This window comes from Rhinolophus ferrumequinum, chromosome X, assembly GCF_004115265.2.
Source record: "Rhinolophus ferrumequinum isolate MPI-CBG mRhiFer1 chromosome X, mRhiFer1_v1.p, whole genome shotgun sequence".
NCBI lineage: Eukaryota > Metazoa > Chordata > Mammalia > Chiroptera > Rhinolophidae > Rhinolophus > Rhinolophus ferrumequinum.
This window is the reverse complement of record NC_046284.1, coordinates 102,432,866-102,443,679: the sequence shown is the minus strand read 5'-3', so window position 1 is coordinate 102,443,679 and position 10,814 is coordinate 102,432,866. Positions and strand designations below refer to the sequence as shown.

Sequence of the window (10,814 nt, the reverse complement as noted above, 5' to 3'; positions counted from 1 at the left end):
AATTATGAGGTTTAAAAAATATAATAAGCATAGTTTATGGCCAATTTACCCTCCCAACTTAAACACTAAATTACTGAACAAAATATATGCAACAACAGTTTTCAGACATTGTACCACAGGCAGCACAGCAATATGATATTTGAGAGAAGAAAAATAAATGCGGTAGTCCAAACTCACAGTCTGGAGAGAAATTCAGTGCCACAATGCAGGTAGAGAAAACCCAAACAGAGCTTCTGTTCTCTCTTAGTTTAGGAAACAAAGTTAAAAATCCAGGGAGGTCAAGATGGCTAGAATGTGCAGGGTGGACAAACAGAGAGGAGATAACTGCTAAAGAGAGAGCTCCAGAAGTCTACTGAGGGTTCCCCTCCAGTTTTCATCTGAACACCAATGAGCACATGTATGTGAGGAACTATCCAAGGCCAGGGAAAGAAAATTCAGGTCCTGGAATAATTTATGTGACCACCAGAAGAGTGGAAAAACCTCATTATTCCCAGGGCATCAGGTAGAGTATTCAAGCTACCTTAGTACCTAAGTAATGGAGGAAAAAAATAACCCCAAACTAGATATTTGTCTGGTTCTGCCTCAGAAAGCTTAAAAATAAGCCTTAAAAGAATCAAACTCTTTTGAAATAATTCAACTGTGCTCCCAAAAAAACAAACCTCAATAATAATTATAAGAAATATAAATATTATTTATATTATTATAATATATCATTTATTATATTTATATATATTTATATATTATATATTTAAAACATTATTTATATTATATTATTTATATTATATATATGTGTATATATATATATATATTCAGTTCCCAAGAATGTGAAATCACAATGTCTGTATCCCATAAAAAAATTATTCATCATGCAAAGAATGAGAAAAATATGATGCATAATGATGTGAAAAAAACAATCAATAGAAACAGAAGCATAAATGACACAGATGATGGAATGAGTAGGGAAAGACATTAAAATAAAAAAATTATAACTATATTCCATATATTTAAGAAGGTAGAGCAAAGCATTAGCATGTTAAGGAGAGACACGGAATATATTATATTTTAAAAGACCAAAATTGAACATAAAGAGATGAAAAAAACATTTTCTGAGATGAAAATACATTAGATGGAATTAACAGCAGATTAGGCACTCAGTGACAAAGATAATCTTAGTGATCTTGGAGACATAACAATAGAAACTATCCAAAATTAAACTCAGAGAAAAAAAATGGGAAACAAAATAGAGTACCGGTGAGCTTTGGACAACTTCAAGTGGACAAATACATCTGTAATTAGAGTTCCTAAAGGAGAAGAAAGTGGGTGGGAGAAATATTGTAAAAAGTAATGGCAAAAAAAGAAAAAAAAACTAAACCTATACAATAAAAAACTAAATCTAAACAAGGAAAAACTAAATATAAATAATAAAATCCATAGAATACAAAACAAGTAATGGCCAAAATGTTTCCAAATTTGATTTTTAAAAACAAAAACTATAAACCACAGATCCAAGAATCTCGATAAATCCCAGGGACTAGAAATATTAAAACTCCAAGGCACACCACAATCAAATTGTTCAAAACCAGAAATGGAAACTAAAATCTTGAAAGCGGTCAGAGAAAAACGTACAGATGAACAAAGATAAGAATGACAGGTGACTGCTCATAAAACACTGCAATCCAGAAGTTAGGGGAGAAATGTCCTTAAAATACTGAAGAAAAAGAAAGAAAAAAAGTCAACCAATGTGGGGTTGGCATGAGGGAAACAGGCTTCCTCTTACGCTGAATAAGAGGGTCCCAGTTCTATAGAGAGAGAATGTCTATTCTAGTTCCCAACTAATGGGCATACCGAATTTTGAGGGTTTTATACCCTTTTCCTTATTGAGGCAAGGAATGTTCAACTCAGCCTGTACTGATAAATCCCTAGAACAAAAGGAAATTTAGTGCTATGCTTCTTCTCTCTGGATTCCCTTGTCCCCTTAGATTCTTGTCTAGTAATTTTGTATTCTCTTCACAGCACTTTGATATCTTTAGTTTGTTTTCAGTGGGAGGATGGTCTGAATAACCTAGTTTCCCCATATTTCAGGCAAAGTGATTAGTAATTTTCATGGTCATTCTCCATTTAACTATACAATATTATGAACATTTTATTATTGAAAGGTCATAGTTTATATAACTAATCATATTGGTGATATCCAATAACATAAACAGTTGCATACATCATTAAAAGGCACAATAAGTAGAAAGCAAACAAAGTAATGTAGATGTCACTCTCCATTCCTCTGAAATGTAGAACCACAACTGTCTCTCAAGGATCTTGCCTATTGTGTGTGGGCAAGACAATCTGATATGTGGGGAGGGCACTATTATCAGTGAAAATATATAAACTTCATAAAGTTTAATTTATTCTTCATTTTAAGTTAAAAATAAACATTAATAGATTTTCTAATATTATCTACTACCCCCAGTGGATCATATTGTTGAAAGTTGAACCATATAAATTGTGGCTTTTGAAGTAAAAATGGTCAAGTATTGGTAATTTCATATGGTTTGACTTAATTCATTCCATTTCAGGGAACACTGACAGTCAAAAAAGCATAGAATTGGGAGGTAGAACTTTGATTGACTATTTAGCTATGCCTGGAGCTTTTCAGACATTACTTTGCATCTCTGAACCTCTGGAATATTGTGAGATTTAAACAATATGACTTTCCTAAAATGATTACCAAATTCTAGCACAGCAGGAAATCAATTTAACACAATGGTTAAGATGGTGGTGTCCAGGCATCAGTCAACTGTAGGATCCAACTCTGATTCTATCATCTACTAGATAAGTCACCTTGGTAAAATTACATAATCTTTTTGTGCCTCAGTTTCCTCATCTATGAAACAGAGATAAAAATAATACCCACACCACAGTGTTGCAAGAAAGATTAAATGCACATGTTTGTAAAATGCTTAGAAAAGTGCCTGGCACATAGTAAGCAAGTAGTCACTCACTTTTTATTATAGCAGGATATCATTTAAAATTAAAAGCTTCCCTTCCACCTCTTCAAGTGGACACAATCACGAAATGCAAACAGAGTCAAAACAAATGCAAATGAGTATCCTTGTTCATCTAGAAGCCAACAACATTATTGAAAAGAATAAACATCTGGAATTTCAATCATGGAGGAAAATAGTTTCATACTTACAAGAAGGCAAAGGACTGTAAATGTAATAATTATTTGTTAATGTAGGAAGTGACCATGCAAAAGAGGACAAACTACCTTAAACGTGTCCACTTGCATCAGGTGGAAAGTCAAGCAGCTTCTTTGGTTACTTGGAGATTTTCAATAATACACTTCACTTTTCCAATGTAGAAATCTGGTTCACTGAATTGTTGAAATCCTGTATATTCTTTCCCCACATGGCTTCTGCTCCGAGGAAAATGTCGCATAAGGGGCTCACAGCTAGAGTTACTATCAAAACCTAGGCAAGCAGAGAAATATTCATGCTCCTATAGGATGCTGCAATTATGGATTATAATAGCAATTTTAGGCCAAATGTTGAAACCTGCAAAGATCAGTTTGAAATGTTTGCCCCAACTTTGTTTTATTTACATTTTGCAGTTTTGCGGCCTCCCTAACAGAGGTTCCCAAATTTTCTTGGTACATGGCAACATTCGTTTTTTAGTAATTTTTTTATGGGTCCCTAGGCCAAAAGAAATACTTAACAGTTCTGTTTATTAAGTGGTTAGGTCCAAACAACTTAATAAGTATTTACATCCTAACAACTTCTTAAACCTTGGAATCAGATTGGACACTACCTCCCTCATTTCCTGTTTCACATTGACTTTTGCACAACACCTGCTCTTTATCACAACTACCAGAATGCCAGTTTTGCAAAGATAGGTATGACATCATCAACATGAATGTAAGTCACACAGTATTCCACAGGGGTCTCTCAGTTTACCTTGAAAATGTAAGCTATACTGTGGTACTCCTATAAGTTTATGTGTCACCCTGGGACACCTTGGCACACAGTTTGAAAACCACAGCTCTATACCATTTCCTATGTACAGTGGTACCTCAGTTTTCGAATATAATCCATTCCGGAAGACCATTCAAGTTCTGATACGTTCGAAAACAGCCGACAGCAAGGCTCAGGATCTTGCACTCAGCAAAAGCCACGTGACATGTTCGACTTCCGAGGCACGTTTGAAAACCAAAGCATTTACTTCCGAGTTTATGGTGTTCGTAAACCGAAATGTTCGTCAATGGAGATGTTTGAAAACCGAGGTACTACTGTATTTGAAGTTAATTCAAATAGGTATCCATTATGGACAGATTGCTGTTTGGATCTACATATCACTTTCTATGTTTAGGAGTATTTTCATGGAGAAGGAGGTTGGATGATGGTATTTGAATAAGTAAATGTAAGGAATTATTTCATAACTCATCATAAAATATTTAAGACTTTATTGAATATAAAGGGTGATGAGTGAGGTAAATAGAATTATATGTTCTTCAAGAAGTTTAGTGTATTTTGCTAAATAGCTTATACATAGATGGTCTGGTTATGTCATTTTCTCAGTGAACTTTGTTAACATCTCCCCTATATCTTGACTATATAGTCCTTCACAATTTAGGTTCCCTTTCTTTTTCCTGCTCATCCCCCCTCTTTCTGATACTACATCTCTCTCCCTGCCTCCCAGGTCCCCACATTCAAGTGTAATGATCTCACCATTTTCCTAATAAGCTGTGTGATTCCCAAACCCATGTCTTTACCCATGGTGTTTCCTGTCTGATGGAATGAATTTCTCCCCATTCTTAATAAATTTCCATTCATCCTTGCAGTCCAGTTCAAAATTACTCATTTGCTCCTGTTTCTTCTCATAGTACTCAGTACATATGTCTGTGTTTCCATCAGTGTTCCATAAGTGAAGAACCTCTGGGATGGGGGCAGAAATAGAGACAGGTCTAGATAGATAGAGATAGAGATATATATAGATATAGGTATCTATATAAATATAGATATACATGGGATTTCATAAAGGGAATTGATTCCATAATTATTGGGGAGCAGGTTAAACAGTTTGTGTGAGGTAGTTATCATAGTGATCAATTCGTAAGGTATATAAATGTTGAATAATTATGTTGTACACCTGAAACTTATGTAATAGCATATGTCAACTGTACTTTAATAAAAAAGGATGAATAATGACTGTACCTAAGAATAATGCAAGTGACCTGGAAATGAACTGTTATGCCTCTCGAAAATTTACCCTAAATACTGAAACTATAGTATAGTAATGGTAGATTGGGAAGCATTATACCATAAGAGAGGGAATAAAAGCTTTGCCATTTTTAAATGGTTAAAATCCTGAGTTAAAATCCTGGCTTTGAAATTTATTAGCTGTTAAGTCTTAAGAAGATATTTAACATTTCTGATCCTAAATCTTCTCACCTCTAAATGAGAATAAGAATGACTGCCTCATAACCTACGTGCATTACATACTTGTCACTCTTCAAATTTTAGTTCCCCTTGTTGACTGAAGACACAGAAACAAAACTTTTAGTCAAGAAGTATACCTGCAAAGAATTTTTTAGAAGTGTCCAAGGGAGAGAAGAACAGATTCGTCAAATTAAAAATGCAACAACAAGCTTTTAGAGAAATAAAAATAGTAATTCCATGGTTGCCAAGGCTACAGTTGGTCTGTTCATAGTAAAATAACATTTTTCTCATATGAGTGTCAAATCTGTCAAAGTTTTCACATAGTTTAAGATATTAACAAAAGTTAAGGATCAAGTGTTTTGCTGTTAATTTTTATTATTTTATAAGAAGTCAATAGCATATAGCAAAAGCGAAAGGTTACTTATATCCTGGGGACTACTAATGGGACATGATGTGCATCTTGCCATTAATATCAAGGCAAGATGCCATAAGGATCAGAACAAGGATGCGTATTCTTAAAGCCTCTCTATGAAGGATGTAGTTCTACATAGAGTTGGGGTTCTGTCCTGCTATAGGCTATTAATGATGTGATTACAGGTGGGTATAGGCTATAGATGACAATGACTCTGGAGACTGAAAATTATGGAATGATCATGCTAGTGATGCTTTGGAGCTTAAAACAGGCCAAAACATAGCTGAAAAAGAGGACCTGGGATTGAATTAATGATAAAAGAGGTCATGATAAATAGAAATGCAGACGGAGATAGGTTGGCAATGTTTTTCTTCAGTTACATCTGTGCCAGTGGATTCTGAAATATGATGTATATAAATGAAAATAAACTGAATAAAAATTGGTATTTAACCAGTAAGTCCACATTTATTTTTAATTTTATGACTTAATTGAAGGTAATTTTAAAGAATATTTTTGTTGTCATGTATGTCCAGAAAAATGGTGACTCAGTTATATTTAACTAAATAAGTCATCAAATAAAATAACATCTATAAACACAATTTGTAAATTTGAAAGTTCTACATACATGACAAAATTTTGATAGGCTTAAATATATTAACCTCATCCTAAAGGGATTAGGCTACACAAGGTATGTTAAGTATTTGCTTTTGGAAATACCCAGAGATTCTTCCTGCTTATTACCTTGTTATCTGACCAAATAGTTAGAACTTACAATGTATTGTCTGATGCTGTTAATCATCTTTTCCTATTCATATATTTGTTCATTTGTTTGTTTATTCATCATTCAACAAAAATCTGTGAGTCCCTAGTATGTGTCAGGTTTTATATGAAGCACTAAGTATATACTATAAGTAAGTAAAATGTGGTCCCTGTCTCAAGGACCACACATTCTAGGAAGAGGCAGGCACCTAAACAACTGACCACAGTGAGGCAAATACTCTTAAAAGCTGTGGTGTATTTGTGTTTCTTAAAAAGTATATATATATATATATATATGTGTGTGTGTGTGTGTGTGTGTGTATACACATATATGTGTATATATGTATATATATACTTTCTTTAAAAGTATATATATACACATATATATGTATATATGTATATGCGTATACATATATAAGTATATATATGCTTTCTTTAAAAGTATATATATACACACATATATATGTATATATGTATATGTGTATACATATATATGTATATATATACTTTTTAAGAAACACAAATATGTGTATATATATACATATATGTATATATATGATGCCAAAAAATGTATACACATATTAAGAAATAAAAACTGTATTAAAATTGTAATACTCAATATATACTAATAACAAAAGATGAATACAAATCACGTTTGACTTTTGCAATTACCAGAGGTGCTCAAAGTGGTTACCATCAGTGTCCAGATACTTCTGATTACGGCAAACTACTGCTTGAGCAACGTTGACCAAAGTGTCCACTTGTATACATTTTTTTGGCACTATATCACTCTCTCTATATATAAAACTAAGGATCAAATATTGTCCAGCTAAAATTCTGACACTCAAAGTGAGATTGAGAGTATCACCTAATGTCACAAGCTGACCAGAATTTTGTTTTCTTGTCCTAAGCTCCAGATATCACAAATTTGACATACTTGTCAGCATCCACCATGCTTAAGCTCCTTAGGGAAAGAAAGTAGCTGCATCTTCCAGAGCAATATGTAAGACGTACTGGAAAGAACTAATTATTTCCTATGTCAAGAACATGGGCTTTTAGGGTCTGTCAGTGCTGCAGGAGAGGATGCTGGGGGTGCTGCCGCACTGGACATGGCCTGCCGTCCAACAAGCCCTCCAGGTACCGGGGCCTCTATGACCTGGATGCCAGCCCACCACCACCACCCCCACCCCCACGAGGTGGAGCCTGGGGTGCAAGGTCAGAGCCAACGGCAGGTGCAGGACTGCCAAGCACGGGAGGGCCCAGCGAAGGCCACAGGCGACTGCAGACCTGACAGCTTTACCACTCCAGAAGGCCCAAAGCCCAGTTCTAGACATACAGACTGGGCAAATGCAGTTGAAGAAGATGAAATGAGAATCAGAGTTAACAAAGAAATTGTGAGATATAAAAGAAAACTCTTCATAAATAACTTCGGAAGAGTGAGAAAATCATCAATGGGATGTTCTGATTCGAAGGACTCTATGTCTGCGATGCCCGCTGACTTAGAGACAAGATAAAAGTGTACTGATGAGAAGACAGAAGCAGATCAACTATGGAAAGAACAGCATCGCCTATGATCGCTATATTAAAGAAGTCCCAAGACACTTTTGACAACCTGGCATTCATCCCAAGACCCCCAACAAATTGAAGAAGTATAGTCGACGATGGTGGGACCAGCAGATCAAACTCTGGCTCTGCATTTCTGGCATCCTCCAGCTGAAGAAGGATGTGATTTTTCAAGAGATACATCCCATAGACCTCGGGGAAATGGAGACCAAATCCACAGAAAGCAGCTCCAAGTCCTAGACAAGCTTCTCAACATAGTTTCAATATGTAGTCTGGCACATCCACTAAAGTTAGACACGTGGACTGCCAAGTGGAGGATGAGTTTGACTTGGAAACCTGTGTAACCGAACCCTTGAAAGACTTCTCAGCCCTGAGCTAACTGATGCCATGTGGAGGCCACTGAGAGCAAGTTGCCTCTATCTGGCTAGGTGGAGGGCCAGCCAAGCATGCCTCTGCATTTACAACTGGGTGGTTTCTGTTAATAGTTTATCTCATGGTGAATTGTTATTTTTGCCTTATTTTCTTGAGAAACAATTTTATGTATAGTGAGTATATTTTGCATGTTTTAAATCATAAATGGAAATAAATCTAATGAAAATTGAACTTGAAGCAATCTTGCAACAAATTTAATTGTTTAATCCCTACCATCCTCCAAGTTACCGTGATAAGTATACTTTCACTGGTTTCCCACAAGTATTTTAGACATTAAATTGCCAGTGGTCAGATGGCTGGTTTGGGTTCAAATGTATGTTCACGGGACCAATTTCTAGTATCACCTTTCTTTCCTGATATCTGACTAAATATTCTCAGAATCGGATACCTTTAACATCTTTATGGAAACTTAAGTTTTAGCCTTTTGTCAATACGTCGAGGTGGCTTTTTCCCTCATACAGAACAGTGAATAGTCAAAGATATTAAACTAAGCTATTAAATTGATAGATTTTATATTAATTATATGGTGTTAAGGTACTTAGAAACAGTGCTAGGTAGGCCATCTACCAAGAATACTCCAAGAGTTAAGGCAGCAGAGGGATTTAGAAAGAACATTTTTATACGCAGTTAATTTATCATGTAAAATTGCTGTAAATGACAATGTATGCAGATTTTGTTCAAATATTCAATCGCAAACTTCTTGTTAAGACTGTTATGTTTTCAAAAACTCATAGACACAGACAATAGTTTAGTGGTTACCAGAGGGTGAGGGGGGGAAGGGGGTGGTAGATGAGGGTAAAGGGGACCAAATATATGGTGATGGAAGGAGAACTGACTCTGGGTGGTGGACACACAATGTGATATATAGATGATGTAATACAGAATTGTACACCTGAAATCTATGTAACTTTACTAACAATTGTCACCCCAATAAACTTGAATTTAAAAAAAAAGACTGTTATATTTCTATTGCTTTTGTATGGAATGACATTGCAAAAGTAAAACATAAAGAACCTTAAAAAAAGAACATGGGCTTTTGAACACTTTGTTGGATCCAATTCTGGCAATGTTTGGTTTTAAAAAATAATGTAGGTTATTAATTGCTGTCCCTGCAGTGCCATTGATGACTGCTGGCTGACTCAGCCTTTTGCAAGCAATTACGGTGAGTTTTAAAATCAAGTGACAGTGCAGGGGTGCAGTTCTCCTGGTTCTCTAATAAAGTTTGACCTCATGCCTTAGTATTTTTGAATCCATTGCTATGTGGCTCTTCATGGGCTTTCTAAAGAGTATTTAGGAAGAAAATTATTCTGCTGTTGACTGTCAGGGATTTGAATATTTTCCCCTTTTTTAAAATACAGTCTAAAAATTCTGGCTGCATGTTAGAATTAAGTCTAATGACGTAAGTACTCCCATCATAGAAATTAGCTATACAGATAATCATCCTGTCCTGCTAAGTTCCATAAGCTGTATTTGCCCCAAATGCCTCTTTACAAGGTTCTGGAAAAGCGTAAGTTTGGAAGACAGATGCCTTCCTGAAATTTTTGCTTAATGACTCTAAAGTGGAAATTTAGGTCAAGAACAACCAGATAAGACTTCTTTCCTTTTCCTCCAAAATAACCAGAAAGTGAATCCCAAAAGTCTGGAGGTTCAATAACCTCAAGTGGAGACAAACCTGCCTTGTATTCATTCTTAAGAAGCCACTCTTGATATACTCGTGGTACAATATCAAATGAAGCAGAAATTCAGCTATCTTGTCCTCTCTTCATTCTCCTTTCACTTCTGAGCTTTCATCCCTTTCTTTCTCTGTAATCTTGAGCACTGTCATTTGACCCTGCCACTCTTCCTGTTACTAAGCTCTTGCTTTCTGTAAAGAAGGCCATTTTGACTTCTTTCAATTCTTGTTTTGCAGAAGAACTTCAAAATGCTTAAAGGAAGCAATGGTCTAACTTTCCTAAGAAGTTAAATTTGATCATGGCCCTGGTGAAAGTGACCTGCTGTGAGGTTATACCAAGCTCTTAGGGTATCTCCTATAAAAGAGGGTTCAAATGTAGTGGGAAAATAAGGAAAGATCCAAAACTTGTACTGAGACTAAGAGTTATTTGGGAGCAGTAGGTGTTCATGTGCAGGTTTAAAATGCAATTAGCACCTGCCTTCTAAATATCTGGTAAGCATAAATTGAAATGTCTATCTCATAATCTGTAAAATGGTCGGGTGCT

At 35.4% G+C, this 10,814-nt stretch overlaps 1 pseudogene; it reads left to right on the top strand.

Annotated features, from left to right (window-relative positions):
- The first annotated feature begins 7,712 nt into the window (after window positions 1–7,712).
- On the top strand, window positions 7,713–8,545 carry LOC117030202 (histone RNA hairpin-binding protein-like; annotated as a pseudogene).
- Window positions 8,546–10,814: the final 2,269 nt, after the last annotated feature.